Source organism: Miscanthus floridulus, chromosome 16 (assembly GCF_019320115.1).
Source record: "Miscanthus floridulus cultivar M001 chromosome 16, ASM1932011v1, whole genome shotgun sequence".
Classification (NCBI taxonomy): domain Eukaryota; kingdom Viridiplantae; phylum Streptophyta; class Magnoliopsida; order Poales; family Poaceae; genus Miscanthus; species Miscanthus floridulus.
Window position 1 is genome coordinate 39,720,735 of NC_089595.1, and position 18,222 is coordinate 39,738,956.

Below are 18,222 nucleotides of genomic sequence, written 5' to 3' on the forward strand. Positions count from 1 at the left end.
GCAAACTCTGAAAATTCTCTATCTATCGCTCTCCACTGGGACCCATCAGCTGGGTGTCTCAGCATATTGTCTACCTTACGGTCTTCTTTATACCACCGCAACAACTTTGCGTGGTCTTTATTTCTGAACAAACGTTTTAAGCGTGGTATTATAGGAGCATACCACATAACCTTGGCAGGGATTTTCTTTCTAGGACGTTGTTCACCCTCGACGTCACCAGGATCATCGCGCCTGATCTTATACCGCGATGCTTTACATACCGGGCATTCATCCAAATTCTCGTATTCATTGCCATGGTAGAGGATACAGTCATTAGGACATGCATGTATCTTCTGGATTTTTAATCCCAAAGGGCAGACAACCTTTTTTGCTTCGTACGTAGTGGTGGGCAATTCATTTGGCTTCGGAAGCATCTTCTTTATGAGGTTTAATAAATTCCCAAATGCCTTATCGGATACACCATTCTTTGCCTTCCACTGTAGCAATTCCAGTGTTGTACTCAGCTTTTTTTGCCCCTCTTCGGCCGTCGGGTATAGCAACTTCCTATGATCCTCAAGCATGCGCTCCAACTTAACTTTCTCTTTTTCACTTTCCCATTCTTGTTGTGCATCACGAATGGCATCGCCAAGAGCATCACCGAGATCATCTTCTACCGCTACCTCTTCTTCATCTCCCCCCATTGTAGTATCATCAAAGGCACCATACTGAGCAATAATGTCATCAATGTCTAAATCTTCTCCTTCACCTTCTTCCATCATGACCCCGCTTTCTCCATGCTTAGTCCAACATATATAGTTTGACATGAAACCTGACTTAAGCAAATGTGAATGAAGACTCATTGAGCTTGAATATTCCTTTAAATTCTTACATAGGGCACATGGACAGCATATGAAACCATCCCGCTTATTTGCCTCGGCCACACCTAAGAAATAGTGCAAGCCCTCTATAAAGTCTTGGGAGCGGCGATCGGCATTGTACATCCAATGGCGTGACATAATCTGTATTACACGACAAATTATGAAAACCTTGAACATAATTAAGTATTTTATTACACAACATAAATGACACACACACGGTTGATTAATTAACTAAGCCTGGCTACAACGTAAGCAATCCCAACTATCACTAAACAAACTAAAACTACAATGCACTTCAGTAACATAATTATTTTGTGATCGTACGCAACTAAAACAGACAAATCATTCTTCTGTTGAATATCAATAAGCTTCTCCTGCTGGCTCACTGCCTCATCAGCAGCATCCGCTACCTCAAGCGCACCCAAATTCTGCATGTATGTAGCATAATCTTCCTCCCAGTACCAACCATCGCATCCATTGCCCTCCCACTGAAATTAAAGCCAAAAAATATTTAGTCAAAAATATTCAAGAAAAGCAGGTCAATTAGCCATAATTATAAAATGCGTAAGAAACTCACATCGCGATCCGGGCACTTGTAGAAAACACGACCCTTGTTGGGTCCCTGTCTCTTGACTCGGTACTCCATCACAATCTTCTGCTTACACTTGCCGCAGATAATGAGAGGGAGTTCTGGCCTCAGTCGTTTCGCAACCGAACGAGAGGCCGAGGATCCTGTAACAGTTGTCATCTACTTTCTATACTTATTTTTGCAAACTAGTGTAAATTTCATATTTTCAAATATCCATCAAATTATAGCTCAAAAACATGTTTCAATAAATAACCATCCGTACTAGTTGACCTTGCTTACGTGATCATCTCGGCGAGCATTTCTCCACCGGACGGCACCGTACTTGGCCAAGGAAGAGCTCCGATTCTACGAGAAAGGGAACACGGTCTTCCACGACCGTTGCCGCTCTCCCTCGTAGAATCAAAGCTCCTCCTTGACGTCCGTTACCGCTCGGCAGAGAACATGCTCGCCGAGATGAACACGGTCCGCAAGTTCAACTAGTACGGATTTTCTACAATTTTCTAACAATTTTCTAAGTTTTTCATTTCATGGAAAAATTAATTCTAAGATCACGTAAGCCACCGGGGACGAGAATGGCGCGTGCTCCAGCGAGGACGAGCGAGGCGTGATTTTGATGAACTAATTTAACTTTTGTTTATCCAAACATATATGCAAATCATCATGTGATTTTGAGCTAAAAATGACATATAAAATCATAATAAAGTCCAACATATAAAGTTACACATGCATCTACATTGCAAAATGAGATAAGCTACTGATAAAACATAAGAGGATTAAGTTTGTTACCTCCAAAATCGAAGAGCAACACCAATGGAGGGGGAGAGTGCAAGAACAACAGCAAGCTGAAGAACAGAGGCAGTGAGTTTGAATAATGGAATGGCTCGGGCTCGGGGAGGAAGAATTGAGCAGAATTATAGGCCGGGATAATTAGTCCCGGTTAGGGGTCCAAACCGGGACTAAATATTAATCTTTATTCCCGGGGAATAACCCAAACCGGGACTAAAAGCTTTAGTCCCGGCTGGTATTACCAACCGGGACTAAAGGTAAACCTTTAGTCCCGGTTGGTAATACCAGCCGGGACTAAAGATCCCTGCCCCGCGGACGACCGTTGGGCAGGGACCTTTAGTCCCGGTTGGTATTACCAACCGGGACTAAAGGGTCCTTTAGTCCCGGGGGCAAAAAATGCCGAGGCTAATGCTAAATTGGGACATCGTTCTAAAGTCTGTTCTCTAGTAGCGGCGGAGAGCCTCTCTAACAGCTAATAGCAGAGCAAAATGGCTATAGCCTCTAAACTATACTTGAAAGCAAATAGCTTCACCTTACCTCAAACTGCTATAGCGGCAGCTATAGAGACGCTTATTAGGTCACATCCTTGCCTAAAGGCACTGAGTACCCTACACAGACCAAGTCCATTTTCAATTCTTGTGTCCACATGCACTGTCGTGTTGTTCTTAACAGTGACTCGGTGAGTTCAACAAAATGGGTTGAATACAACTGGGTAGTAATTAAGTTACGTAGAAAGTAGGAACATGCTAATGACACTTCTCTGGATATGAGTTGTTCAAAATTTTGTAATTGACAATATTAACTCATTGGCATTTATACGCAATCTCCATATTATTAGTACAGTTAATTCCGGGAGTTGGGTTCAGCCGTTGAACACAATATATAAGCGCTGGTTAGTATAGTAGCCACATAAACTGCATGATAGAACCATATCTTATCTGCAGTTCAATTTAATTAAGGAAACTAACTAATTGTGGCAAAGTGTTTTATTAGTCTTTATCACGATGCATGCTGAACTAAAGCTGATATAAAAGTATGCACCGAATAAATTAAATTAAAAAAGAAAAGTTTGTTGCTTATAACCAAAGAAAAGAAGGAAGTAGATCTTTCACATTTTCTCAAGTGCCCGGCGGCTGATATTTTTTCTTGTAAAATAGCCGGTATAGATGGCAAGAGCATGGGATCTCGTGAGGCAATCCATGCCAGTGCCTTGGAAAAGAAATCACATCGCACAAGACGAAAGAAGCAGAGGGATCGGAGGAACCTCACAGACTGCGGCCGGATGCCGGAGAGCAAGGCAGAAGTGTAGTACTTGAAGAGCAGCGGCTGGTGGCCTGTGTCGACGGGGACAGACAGACAGTGGCGCAGGAGGCAGCAGGGAGGAAGAAGGAAGATCCGTGGCAGTTAAGTTTTGTGGCCTGATCTGAGTTATGCAGGCTTGGAGTTTTAGGCTAGGCTTGGAGTTTTGTGGCCTGATCCAATGGAACCATCATATTGTGCGAATATAACTGAATATAGTACTCGCTTGGATTATATTCTTTTCCAGGCACGCAAGTAACATTATCTTTTGAAGATACTCGCTTCTTTTTCTTTTGCTTCCGTCTTATGCCGCATCACACATACCAGACTTAGCTTGTGGCAGACACAATGCTGAGAATCATGTTCCTTGGTAAGATACGAAGGTTGGCATGATGCTAAAGGTGGTCTTGTTTTGTAAGGTGGGCACCTTAATAAAGTGAGCACCAGCAGGGTTTGGACTACAAGTCATGATACAAATACCGGAGGGGACAAGTGGAAACAATCGAAAATCGCTCAAACTTCGGCTGATATCTTTAAAATTTTGTCAAATTTTGACTAAACACTGAAAAATCTGAACAAATTTCATCCAGATGAAAAAACGAAATTATCAGTATAGGCATTTACCAGGCCAGAGGTCACCAATAGGACTGAAAATCGTGAAATGTCGGTCGAAATTTCAAACCCTGATGCTCACAGGCGTTATATGCAAAGATGTCTTACGTGGATAGCAAGCCAGCTTGGCTTAACTCACAACCTTAATTTCCGACGAAACATCCTCTTGAGATTTCCCAACAATAATTCTTCTGAAGCTTAGAAATGCAACAAGCTATGAACCAGGATATCCAAGTGTGCATGTCTGGAACAAGCTAAGTCAGTGTCCTTTCTTTTTTTTTCAGTTACTTCGTCGTTTGGCGAGATTATTAGGAGGATGCCATTGTTAATCTCAGCCCAAAGGGTTTTGCTCCTGATGATCTTCTTGTACTACTCCATTTTGGAGCCTCGGCGTTCCTTGTGGGCCTTTCAGGCTTGTGAATTTTTGTATAGTTGTTACTACGCATGCAGTGTATTGTTGTTTTTGCACAAGCTTAGTGTTTCCCACCGGCTAATTATTTTCATACATAGTAGGACCCTCACTCAGCCCTTTTTCCTAGAAAAAGAAAAGGTATCAACGAAGGTTGTCATGTGCGTCTTTTCATAATCGAAAAGAAAAGGGCTTTTGGGAAAGGAATGGGGTGCTGCCATGCATGGCACCACACCACACGCATGCTGCAGAAGTAGCTAGTGCAAAGCAAGGGATCGTGCATGTAGCTTACGGGACGACATCACAAGCATGCGTATGTACCTCATCATCCTGACGGTACGAGCACCTATCTAGTGAGTGTAGCCACACTCACTAGATGGCAACGAGAGAGTGAGATGAGGTGAGGTGAGATCGCCATGGCGCTGACAGCCTACCGTGAGTGTAGCCACAGGCGCCCTGGGGCCCGTCGTGGAGAAGCTCACTGCTTTGTTGGTCCAAGAGCGGTACAGGTCTCATCTGATAGATAAGCCTAGTGTCTTGCACTTGTATCTTACTTATGGAGCGCCCGCCTGCTGGAGGATCGCGGAGCTCCACGAGGCGCCAACCGGTTTCGCCCTTGCCGGAGCGGCGTCGTGGGCGCCGCGGCCGTTCGCTAGTGGTGCAGACGGTCTACCGCGACTCTGGAGCAGGGATGCCATGGTTGATGCTCACGAGGACCAACTACCACGAGTGGAGCTTGTTGATGAAGGTCAAGATGCAGGCGCGACAGCTCTGGGATGCGGTCGAGTTCGGTGATGCCGAGTTCCACGACGATCGGCGGGCGCTGAATGCGTTGTGCGCCGCCGTGCCGCCAGAGATCGGCGCCTCCCTCGCCAACAAGGCGACGGCAAAGGAGGCTTGTGACTCCATCGCCACCACGCGCCTCGGCGACCACCGGATCCGCCGAGCGACACTGCAGCGGCTCCGACAGGAGTGGGAAGGCCTCAACTTTAACTTCGGTGAGCAAGTCGAAGACTTCGCCGTTCGCCTTTCTAGCATGAAGGAGCAGATGGAGCGCAACGGCGACACCGACATCACCGACGCTCGCGCGGTGGAGAAGCTCTTGCGGTGCATCACCAAGAAGTAGTCCCAGATCGTGCTGGCGATCGAGACGCTCCATGATTTCGAGGCACTCTCCATCGAGGAGGTCACTGGGAGGATCAAGGCAGTGCAAGATCGCGAGGAGGCCCCACACCGAGTCGAGCGCCGTCGGAGGCAAGCTGCTCTACACCGCCGAGCAGTGGCGGGCCTTCGAGAAGAAGAAGAAGGACGAGGCTTTCAGTTCTGGCTCGCCCAAGGAGCATAGTCGGCGACCACGCCATGGCAAGAAGGAGGAGAAAGGACCCCGGGCGTAGGCTGGTGCTGATGGCGGCGAGCGCAAGGCGACCCGGGATGATACCTGCCTTAATTGCGGCAAGACTAGCCATTGGGCCAAGGACTGCCGCCTTACTCCACGTCGTGGTGGGTAGGCTCACGTCGCGCAAGCAGAGGAGGGGGACCATGCTCTGTTCTTGGTGCACGGGTGTGTTGAGCTATGACAAGAAACAGGGGAGGAGGTGAAAGGTTCAAGCTTCCCCCTTCCCTCGTTGATCGGCTCCGCCCTACTCCATCTCGATGAACCACGCGCCCATGCCTTTCTCGGCACCGCTACCAGCGACGACAAGATCGACGGCTGGTATCTCGACACTGGCGCCACCCACCACATGACTGGTCGGCGTGAGTTCTTCTCCGATCTGGACTCCGGCGTGAAAAGCTCCATCAAGTTCGGCGATGCCTCCGCCGTCGAGATCAAGGGGGTCAGCTCGGTTGTCTTCACCACCAAGGCTGGCGAGCACCGGTTGGTCACCAGTGTCTACTACATCCCCACGCTGAGGAACTCCATCATCAGCTTGGGATAGCTGGATGAGAATGGCTCGTGCGTGGAGATCGAGCATGGGGTACTGTGCATCTAGGATCACCACCACCGACTTCTCGCCAAGGTGAACAGAGGCACCAATCACCTTTATGTCCTCCATGTGCAGGTGGCGTAGCCCATGTGCCTTGCATCCCGCCGTGATGATGACGCCTGGCGTTGGCATGAGCATTTTGGGCACCTCAACTTCGAGGCCCTGAAGCAGCTCGGCAACAAGGAGATGGTGCGGGGCATGCCACAAGTCAAGCATGTGGAGCAGTTCGGCAACACCTATGTCCTCACCAAGTAGCGGTGGCTCCCCTTTCCCCGCCAGGCGAGCTTCTGAGCCAATGAGAAGCTGGAGCTCGTACACGGCGACCTCTGTGGCCCCGTGACACCTGCTACACCTGGAGGACGACGCTACTTCCTCCTCCTTGTCGATGATGTATCCCACTACATGTGGGCAGTCCTGCTCGACACCAAGGTGGTAGCTACAGACGCCATCAAGCACCAACAAGCTGCTGCTAGGAAGGAGTGCGTCCGCAAGCTCTGGGTGCTACACACAGACAATGGCGGTGAATTCACGGTGGCTGTGTTCGCAGCGTACTGCGCCGACAAAGGGATCCAGCGCCACTGCTCCACGCCATACACCCTGCAACAGAACAGCATTGTCGAGTGCCGTAACCAGACGGTGGTGGCTACCGCCCACGCCCTTCTCAAGCAAAGAGGGATGCCGGCGATCTACTAGGGCGAGGCGGTGATGACCGCCGTGCATCTACTCAACCGCTCGCCAACCAAGGCGCTCGACGGCAAGACACCGTATGAAGTCTAGCATGGGTGGTATTCGTTAAGGTGCTCAACCATGTCGGCAAGCTCGACGATCGCAGCTCACCTAGAGTCTTCATCGGCTATGCTGAAAGGGCTAAGGCCTATCGCGTACTCGACCCGGTGACGCGGCGTGGGCGGGTAGCGCGCAATGTTGTGTTGTACGAAGGCCGTGGCTAGGCGTGGGACATGGCGGCTGACGATGGATCGGCGGCAGCTTTGCGGGACTTCACTGTCGAGTACGAGTGGGTTAGAGGACCAGCACCGACCACTTCACCGGCCTCGCCGACCACTTTAGCAGGTTCGTCGACCACATCAACAACTTTGCCGTGCTTGCCTTCACCAAATCTAGGGGAGCCTAGAAGCTCATCGACGGCGGTCGAAACCTGGTCAGCATGCCAGCCGACCACGTCGGCAAGCCAGCCGATCACATCGGTAGCATGGCCGACCACTCTAGCTCCCCAGCCGACCTCACCACCTCTGTCCCCAGCTACGGCATCCTCTGTTTTGCCAGCTGTAAAACCAGCGCATGCAGGGCAACCGGAGATCGAGTATGCAACGCCGCTAGAGGACAATGAAGACCACTTGGACACATACTAGGATGATGAGCCTCTGCTGTACCGCATGATGGCGAACATCCTCAGTGACCAGTTTGCTTCAGAGCAGGCAGAGCGGCTCTTCGCCCAGCTTTATCTGACGCACGCCGGTGAGCCAACCACATATGCTGAGGCATAGGGTGATCCAGTGTGGCGGGCCATGATGGAGCAGGAGCTCAAGTCTATGTAGTAGAACCGCACCTAGGAGTTGGTGCCACTACTCGGCGGCCACCATCCCATCACCCTCAAATTGGTGTTAAAGCTCAAGAAGGATGAGCAGGGCACGGTGATCAAGCACAAGGCACGACTGGTGGCATGCGGCTTTGTCCAGCAAGAGGGGATCGACTACGATGATGCCTTCGCCCTTGTGGAGCGCATGGAGTTAGTCCATGTCCTCCTCACGCTGCCGGCTTGGGAGGGGTGGCAGGTCCACCACATGGACGTCAAGTTCGCCTTCCTCTACGGCGACCTCAAGGAGGAGGTGTACATGCGCCAGTGACTGGGCTTAGCCATCGCTGGAGAAGAAGACAAGGTGTACTGCCTACGCAAGGCCCTCTATGGCTTGCGATAGGCCCCGTGTGTTTGGAACGCGAAGCTCGATGCCACGCTCAAGAAGATGGGTTTCGAGCAGAGTGTGCATGAGGCAGCGGTGTACCAGCAGGGCAGCGGGCATAATGTCCTACTGGTCGGCATCTACGTCGATGACCTCATCATCACCGGTGCTGAAGGACAGATGGTGGAGGCGTTCATGGCACATATGAAGAAGGCGTTCGACATAAGCGACATCGGCCTTCTCTACTTCTACCTTGGCGTCGAAGTGCCCCAGGACGCCAGCGGCATCGCCCTCCGCCAAACCCACTATGACAAGCGCATCCTCGAGCTCAGCGGCATGACGGGCTGCAATCTAGCCCACACCTTGATAGAGGAGCGACTCAAGCTCAGTTAGGACAGCAAGGCAGAGGAGGTCGATCTAACTCACTACTAGCGGCTGATTGGGAGCTTGCGCTACCTGGTCCATACCCGACCAGACCTTGCGTTCACCGTCAGGTATGTGAGCCGGTTCATGGAGCGGCCCACGATGGAACATCTGCAGGCTATCAAGTGCATGCTTCGCTATGTGGCGAGCACACTCGACTACGGTCTCCACTATGGTAGGGCACCCGACATGGCGCGTTTCGTCAGCTACTACGACAGTGACCTCGCTGGCGACGTGGACACTAGCAAGAACACAACCGGGACCATGTTCTTCCTTGGTGGTTGCTTGGTCAGCTGGCAGTCCCTCAAGCAGAAGGTGGTGGCCCTCTCGAGCTGTGAAGTAAAGTACATCGCCACCACCACTACAACAACTCAGGCACTATGGCTGTCAAGGATGCTGGCAGTGCTCCTTGGCAGGAATGTAGATGTGGTTGAGCTGAAGGTGGACAGCAAGTCTGCTCTAGCTCTGGCCAAGAATCCTTTCTTCCATGAAAGAAGCAAATACATTCGCATCAAGTACCACTTCATGAGGGACTGCTTGAAGGATGGAAGCATCAAGGCCCGCCACATTGTCACCACTGATCAGCTAGCTGATATCCTCACCAAGTCGTTGGGAAAGTCCAAGTTCCAAGAGATGAGGGAGAGGATCGGGCTACAGCAGATCACTTCCAATGCTCGGCACAAGACTTAGGAAGAGAATGATAGATAAGCCTAGTGTCTTGCACTTGTATCTTACTTTTTCAGCACTTTACTTTTACTTGGCTTCCAAGCCATATGTGGCAGAACCTCCTAAATTATAGGCCCACATACACCTGTCACTGTCCAATGACCTTTGACGACCATGCATATGTTCCCGATAACTTAAGAAGACTGTCGGGTGTCCTCGGGGAACCCCGAATCATCCACGATTTCCGAGCAGGATCCCATTACAGAGTCATTGCAGTATTACAACATTTATTCAAATATCTACATAAGGGTAAAATAGCGAAAGTCTTACAATAACTTAGTTTACAAACCAGTTGTTTCATACCTTACAAACTAAGTTAGATAATTATTACAAACTATAGTAGTAGTGGAGTGGCATTAGTAACATAATACAAACACACAATATAAGTATCCTGCCCAAGGATCACACATTCACTTATCGTCATCGACCTGAACAACAGTCATGCAGCACGGTCCAAAACAGACCTGCCCATGCGCCTCACCTGCAACAAGGGTCAACGAACCCTGAGTATAAAAGTACTCAACAAGACTTAACCGGAATAAAAACTGAGAAGACTCAGGAATGCAGGCTCAGGGATTCAAGGTATGGCTTTAGCAATAATCAAAGTTCTTTTGCGTAAAAGCTCTCTAACAAGATTCTTTATAACAACATTTTTATCATCAAAAAGACCATATACAAAGCTGACATGATCCGTATTGAAATCATGAAACTTTATATCCAACACTCTCTCAAACCTTACTCAAGTTTTAGTTATTAAACTATGATGATGAACAGAGAGTTGAGTCTCCATAACCGAGGAGCAACGACGATTCGAACCGATTAAACCCAGCTGGGAATTCTAGACCACACGACATATGCAGGTCCCCGACCTACATATACCAACCTACCCTCAGTTCCCCTAAAACAAGAACGGGTCCACGCCACTCGAGAATACAGTACTCCACCAATCCGGCCCATTGCCATGCGGGTACACGCTATTCTCGCCATCTCTCCACTCCCAGTGCGCGAGTAGCCATTCTCGTAATAGAATCGCCAAGTTAAGGCTTACCGGAGTATGTGGTTAGTACTACAAAGTCTCATCTCACACAGTTCAACAACAGACGGTTCTTAATCGACACAGGCGGAAAGAACCTGCTCACAAGACCTCCATGTCTTGTGGCTCTCACACACCGAGTCCGCCCGGTCTAGATTTATTACTCCACAAGCTCATATCTCATGACAACATGAATAACCGACCGTAACCAAAAACCCTTTTTATATCACACAGGTGACAGGTAATCACTTGACCTTTATCTGTCTAAGCATGGCTAAGCATAACTAGGCATTACGAATTAAAACTGGTAACAAGGTAGATATGGAAAAACAAGGTTGGTAATGCACCAATTAGGTTTCCACTGGACTCCTAATCACTTAATGTAGTATATAAAAGCAAAAGCGATAAAAATTTGTAAAACACAAGGTAGGTTTAAATGCATCCGGGGCTTGCCTTCGTTGACGGAAAAGTCCGGTTCCGGAGTCGTTCCACCGATCTCAAATCCAACCTCCACAAACGGATTAACCTCCTCTACAACTTGATTAACTACCATGTGCTCACCTTCGTTCACTACACGTAGTAACAATGCCATGTTTAATATGATGCGAGATATAAAACATGATGCTTGATGATGGATGCGAACGTTAAAAACTTGAATACAACTTTCCTTCGCGGTACAGTTACAAGTCAAAACTAACTAAACTATTTTCATAACACTTACTTCAATTGCCAAGGATCATTACCAACTAATGACCCAAGGTCATCACTCAATCCAAAATTTCAAACACAACCTAAATCATTAAAGGTTACTATTTGCTTTTATGAATTAATTATTTAATTCAAAATTATGAAATAAATCAACTTGTTCCAATTGAGCTCAAAATTTTTGTAAAGGTTCATCACATGATAACTAAGTGGCAAAACAATTTTTATAATTTTTGGATAATTATTTAAGCCTAGAAAAATCATGGAAACTCATTTATTAATTAATTGAGCAATTTTTATCACATTCAAAAAGTACTGAAAATCCACATTTAATATTTTTATTAAATATTATACATCACAGAGAGGTCACACAAAAATTTTCATAATTTTTGGAGCTATAATTAATTCTACACAAAAATAACAAAAGCATACACTATTGATTCATTTCTGAAAAAGAAAAATTCCAGTTTCAATACAAACTGCCACCGCCACCATGACCCCACCTGTCATCCCCTTCCTCCCGCGCTGACCCCGGCGATACACGCTCTGACCGGCGATTTGTTGCCGCCGGTGAGACCAACGGCGATGGCAAAGGTACCACTGTGATCACCACGACAAGGCGCATCTACTGGTGTCACATATTGCATCGATAACAGCTCAAACCGAGCTCGACGCCGGCCATGGCGGCCACGACGGCATGGCTGCGCTACGCCGGCGAAACCAAGCCGGTAGCGGTTTAAACAAAGTGCATGGGAAGGTTCAGCAGCTCACCCCGAACTCGATGGAGCAAAGAGCGGAACCGGAGAAGCAACTGAGACGCCGGTCGTCGGTCACAGCGGCCACGACGGAGCAACGGTCGTCGATGGCGGTGTCCCGGCGACTGCGGTGGAAGAAATGATCAATCAACAGAGCACAAAGCTACACGGCCACAAGGCGAAGCTGGAGCTACGCTGAGCAAGAGCAAAGGCGCACCGAAGAGCTCTGGCCACGGTGACACGCGCTCGACGGAGATTCTGTCGGCCGCGAGGAAGAAAGACACGACCAGCGTTATCTCGGCGAAATCAAGCGGCAATAGTTGGTTGGCTGGGTGCGCAAGGAACAAGCGGAGCTCAGACGGTACTTTGCCGAGGATGAGAAGGCGCTACGGCGACGACAAAGCTCAACGGAGCAGCGGCGGCGGCGACTGGAAAAGCAGAGGAGGAGAAAAAGGAGAACGTCGACGGCACCTGGACTTTAAAGGCGGCCAGGAAGCCAGAAGAAGCCACGCCGCGGCCTTCTCCACGCCAGCGCGGAGCCAAAGAGAGCCACGAGCGCGCCTGGAAGCAGAAAGAAGATCGCCGGCGGTGACAGCTGCTCGACGGCACTGTTTGCCATAATTACAGAATTGCCACTCGATTTGAATTCTAAATTACTCCCAAATTTATGTAACAACTCAAAAATCTTCAAAAATAAAAGTTGTTCAAAATTCAAAGTTCTACAACTTTTCTTTTATAACCACCCCCAAATTCGGTCTACATTTTGAAATGCAAGTTTAAATTCAAAAGGGGACACTTTAAGTACATTTCGCCTTTTCAAATTACTTCAAATTTTATATAACAACTTTGAAAACGCCAAAAACAAACTTTGTACAACTCGACAAGCTCTACACTTTTGCTTTTAGGCTCAACCCCAAAATGTGCTTAGATTTTGAATTAGGTTTTTAGGGTAGGATTTAAATACTGAAAATTGGGGTTTTCGGAAATTCAATTCAATATAAAAAATTTTAACTCAATTCAAGCCATACAAGTCAACACATATAACATAAAGGTAAACTTGTTTTAGTGTATGCATATCAAAATTTTCACTAACATATGAATGATGTGCTATGCATATGATGACATGGCATGTTTTAGTATTTAAACACCCGATGTGTTACACCATATATTAGGAATATGCTCAATATCTTAGAATATGCTAGAGCAGGAGGAGGCAGCCGGCTTCTTTATAAAAGCAGTGGCAGATTGCATTTCAATTCCAACAACCGGCCTATGGCCAAGCTGCCCTCTAGGCTTTTCCCAAGCGGAATCTAAGATCCATTAGGGCCAACGTCTTCTTGGACCTGTGTGCCGCCGCGATATCGAGTTCATCAAATCCGAGGTGGCCTCCCTGCACTCATTTCTTCCCAGAATATGGAGAGGGAGGATCTCGATGCAGAGTGCAAGAAGTGGATGGTAGATGCTCGGGAGCTGTCCTACGACATGGAGGATGGCATTGACAACTTCATGCTCGGTTTGGAGCCCAGCGACGGCGGCGGCAACGGTCGCGGAAGCAGCTTGAAGAGCCTATTCCATAGATTTAAGATCAGAGTAATGGACGTGTCGTGTCGAGGCTGCTGCTGCTGAAGTCATCTCCAACCCTATCAAGCGGAGCCTAGACCTTCGAGCTGGCTTCCTCCACGAGGATGCTTCGGAGCTTGTGGGCGTGGACGTACAAAAGAAGGACCTCATCAAGCTGCTGCAAGAGCACGAAATGGTGTGCATCCAAGGATTTGCAGGGACGGGCAAGACAACCCTTGCCGACCTGGTGTACCGCGAAATTGGGCATGAGTTCCGGTGCCGAGCTTTCGTTTCGCTCTCCCAGAGCCCTGATATGCTGGAGGTTCTCGGAGCTATCTTCAGTCAAGTGACGAATAATGATGCTGTACAGTCTGTGGAAAGTAGCACGCAAGCAGCAACCGAAGAAAGTCTCACCAACGACATATCGAATTTCCTCTCTGACAAGAGGTACGCAAACTAATAATCACCCTCGCACTTCAGATTTCTTTTTTAAGGGTAAAATGCATTTTCAACATTCAAGTTATAAGAAAGTTCGATTTTCAACCATAAACTATGAAACTGGAACACAAGCAATAAAACAGATTTACAGGAGTTATTGAATCTTATTTGATCATCATGTTTCTAATAAAACGGAACACATGCAATAAAACAAAATTGGAACATAAATAAATAAGTTCCAAATAACTGTAAATAGGTTACCAATAGTTAGATACATTTTTCTAGAAAATGGTATTAGTTTCATATTTTTTTCTGATTTAAAATTGATTAGTTAATAATCTTTAGATATTAGACCAAATTATTATTTTTGTGAAATAGAAAATCATCCTTGAAATCTACTAAAGGACCAAATCTGTCCGGTTTCAACAGTTTGAGGGTGTCTAGTACCCCGTTTTGTATTTTAAGGTTGAAAATCAGACTCATATGCAGGTTAGGGGTTGTAAAATACACTTAACCTTTTTTTAATAAGAGCTCCATTTTCTTCCTGAATGCAATGCATGTCCAATTCTAATACACTTTATAAAGGCGCGCATTAACTTTGCCTGTGTGTCTGGCATGGGGCCACGGCAAAACGTGCGGGTGGCGGTGTCGGGCCCTCGTTTCCAGAGTCCAAGTACATCTAGCACAAATACCGACTGTTTAACATAAATGGCATGCAAATTTAATATAAAATACCGAGCTTTATTGATATAGAAAAGGTGGTCTTACAATAGCCAAAGTTCAAGTGGCATAACCATGGTCATTAGATGGCTAGTGAGACTCTACTACCGCGAAGCGGCCATTTATTACAGGGGTAACTACTACAACGGATACTATAGTGTCGGGTATCAGTATTAGGGATACCCGAAGAAGAGATCTGAAGACCGAGGACGACGACCCAAAGATAATCAAGGACCTGTTTTAGTCTCGACCGACCCCGAAGGGACGGTCGATCTCCATCTCCTTCGACCCTGAGGGCACGGGCCCCGTGTCGCCCGACCCCGAGGGTGTGGGCTCCGTTTCGCCCGACCCCTTGGGCACGGGCTCCGCGTCACCCGACCCCAAGGGTACGGTCCCCGTCTCGCTCGACCCCTTGTCGCCCGACCCTAAGGGTACGGGAGCCGTCTCGCCCGATCCTGAGGGCACGGGCTCCGTCTCACCCGACCCCTGGGGCGCGGCCTCCGTCTCGCCCGACGGGGACCCATACCGCATCCAACCACTACGGGTCAGAAGGTACGACCCCAGGGTCAAACTTCTAACACCGAGCAGGAAGCAGGCATGTCTCGACATGACCCATGGCCACGTCAGGCCACGCCCGGGGGTTCACATCATCAACAGTGACGGGTGCATGGTCACTGCGCTGCCTACTCCCTATACGGCCGTTGACTGGCACGACGGTTCGCCACGCCATCCGCCGGGACGGGATGGGATGCCACGACCAGCTGATGACGTCAGGGCATGGCACCAGTAGTGAACAGGAGCCCGGCGTGGAGCCGTCCCCATCACCATTTACAGCATCGGCGGGACCCGCATGAAGGAGAAGAAGGACCCGACGGCCCTGAAGGCCTTCTTCTCCCTTACTTTTCTCTTTCTTTCTCTCTGTAACCAGCGCCTTCCCATTCACCTATAAAAGGGAAAGTAGGATGCCCCATGAAAGGGGGACGAACTCATGGCGAACACACAGCAAAACGAGCACACAGCTGAACGAGGTCAGCAAGACTCTACTCCATTCGATCTTTTCACCAGAGACTTGGGAATTTCTCCCTCTCTTGCCCATTTATAATCCCTACTACAAACAAGTGTCGATAACACGAGCAGCAGCACACTTGACGTAGAGACATTTCGCCCGAACCAGTATAAATCCTTGTGTCCTCCGAGCACACCATCCGGGCCAGATGCGCAGATACAAATTTACTTGTCGGTGATTCAAAACACCGACAGTTGGCACACCAGGTAGGGGCTTTTTGCACGTCTCGATGTCCACATCAGGCCTCGGATGGCTAGTCACGGCGTCCGCTTGGTCCCGGGCACGCACGTGCGCTTTGGGAACCTAGACTTCATCATCACGATGGAGGGAGAGTTGGCGCAGACTCCTGCCGTTGTCCGGCCTCTCCACTCCGTTGGCTTCGACACGATCGTCGTGGTGCTTGAGGAGCTATAGCTGCGTGCGCCGGAGGCCCATGCCTCTAGGAGCAACCAGCCCATCGGCTTTGACTATGGGAGGCTAGAGCGCCAACTCGACGCCTTCCTGGGACCCCGACCGTCCCTGGAGGACCTACGCTGCCTCATCTTCTCCTTCGCCAACGTCATGACATAGCTTGCCGAGGGGACCCGCTCTCCCTAGAACACCTCATTTGGAGCGCCCCGATAGCCTTCCCATTCGGTCTGCGCAATGTTGCACGGACCGTTTGCCACCTTGTGGCGCAGTGCATGCACCCATCCCCTATGAACGACGAGTTCGTAGGGATGACCGAATATGTCATGGAATCTTTCCACGACCTTCTTGTAGGAGATTTAGAGTTGCCCTCCGACTCTGACTCCAGCAGGGGGAGCCATCACCCCTCGCGAGAATGTTTTATGGCGGGTACCCCCGAGGGATGCGTCGAAAGCATCCATGAGGGAGGGGCTACCCCAATAAACGACCTCGACGATGAGGTCGAGGGAGATGCATGGGCCCTACCTCGCCTATGGGTGGAGCAACTGAGGGCGCAGCATAGGGAACTCAAGGATGCGCAACTCTAGCTAGAGCAGGAGCGTGTGGAGCTCAAGCAAGAGATCGAGCGCCGTGGAGATGGTGGGTATGCGCGCGCCATGGCCCACGACATGAACTGAAGGATCATCGAGGACGATGGAGCCCTCCCACACTTCGCTCGGGCAAGCCAGAACATCGCCAAGGTGGTGGCCTTGCTCTAAGGGCTTTCGGAGCCCGTGACACCCGAGGATCATCGGGCCCAACATGATCCGCACACTGCTCGAGTGCGTGACGATGTAGTAGGCGGATAGCTCACTGTCTCGGTGACACGATCTCAACGCCAGTCAGCATGCACCCTCGGGATGACATGTCAGGGACGTGTCTTTCCACCAGGGGCAGCGCATCGGCGGGGAGCGTGCCACGGCTTGGGTGCATGAGCGTCTCGGGCTCCATCGTGATGCACGTAACACCCTGGACACCCGTAGGCATGCACAAAGTGACAAGAGAGAGAAAGCCGGCCATGGCTACCACCCTCATCATGGCGGACGCTACGATAGCAGCGAGGACTAGAGCCCAAGCCCTGACCTGTCAGGGCCTCAGGACTTCGGCTGACACATCCTTAACGCCGCCTTCCCACCGCGGTACCGACCGCTGACCAACATCCCATAATACTCTAGGGAAACGAACCCCAGACAGTAGCTCGAGGATTACCGACTTGCTTGCCAAGCCAGTGGAGTGGATAGTGATAGTTTCATTATCCGCAACCTTCCATTGTTCCTGCCCGATTCGGCGCGAACATGGTTGGAGCACCTTCTGCCCAACCGGATTCAGAGTTGGGCGGACCTAAAGGAGATTTTTGTGGAAAACTTATAGGGCACCTACGCGTATCCTGGGAACCCATGGGATCTCAAAAACTATTGGCAGAAGTTTAGGGAAACTCTTCGTGATTATATCCAGCGCTTCTCCCGGTAGTGCAATGAGCTGCCTGACGTCGTCGACGCTGACGTCATAGGAGCCTTCCTATCCGGGACTACCTGTGAGTCCCTGGTTGACAAGCTGGGACGTAAGGGCCCATAAACCACCAAGGAGCTCCTCGACATTGCCACCAGCCACGCCTTGGGTGAGGAGGTGGTCGGGGCAATTTTTGACCGCCCTAACGGCAAGGCGAAGCTAGACGAGAACGCCAACGAAGGCGCCTCCAACCGCCCCAATAAGAAGCAGAATAAGTAGCAGCGTGAGGGCTCGCTCATGGCCACTGCCGATGGCAAGGGGGATCGAAAGCCCACTGAGGGTACCCCGAACCACTTCGAGGAGCTGCTCGAAGGGCCATGCCTGAATCATGCTTTCCCATCAAGCACCTATACAAGGACTACATCCTCATGAAGCAGTTCTTGT

The 18,222-nt window shown here is 49.5% G+C and overlaps 1 long non-coding RNA gene and 1 pseudogene across 2 annotated transcripts; one reads left to right on the top strand and one right to left on the bottom strand.

Annotated features, from left to right (window-relative positions):
* Positions 1-748: 748 nt before the first annotated feature.
* LOC136514423 (uncharacterized) lies at positions 749-3,646 on the bottom strand. Of its 2 annotated transcripts, XR_010773642.1 has the most exons (5): positions 3,497-3,646; positions 2,770-2,840; positions 2,233-2,288; positions 1,435-1,589; positions 749-1,345 (listed from the first exon to the last, which is right to left on the bottom strand). It is a non-coding gene; the product is annotated as an uncharacterized lncRNA (long non-coding RNA). The 2 variants fall into 2 exon arrangements; XR_010773643.1 differs by lacking the exon at positions 2,770-2,840.
* Positions 3,647-4,861: 1,215 nt separating this feature from the next.
* The window catches only part of LOC136510602 (disease resistance protein Pik-1-like), a 117,948-nt pseudogene continuing 104,587 nt past the window's right edge, over positions 4,862-18,222 (top strand).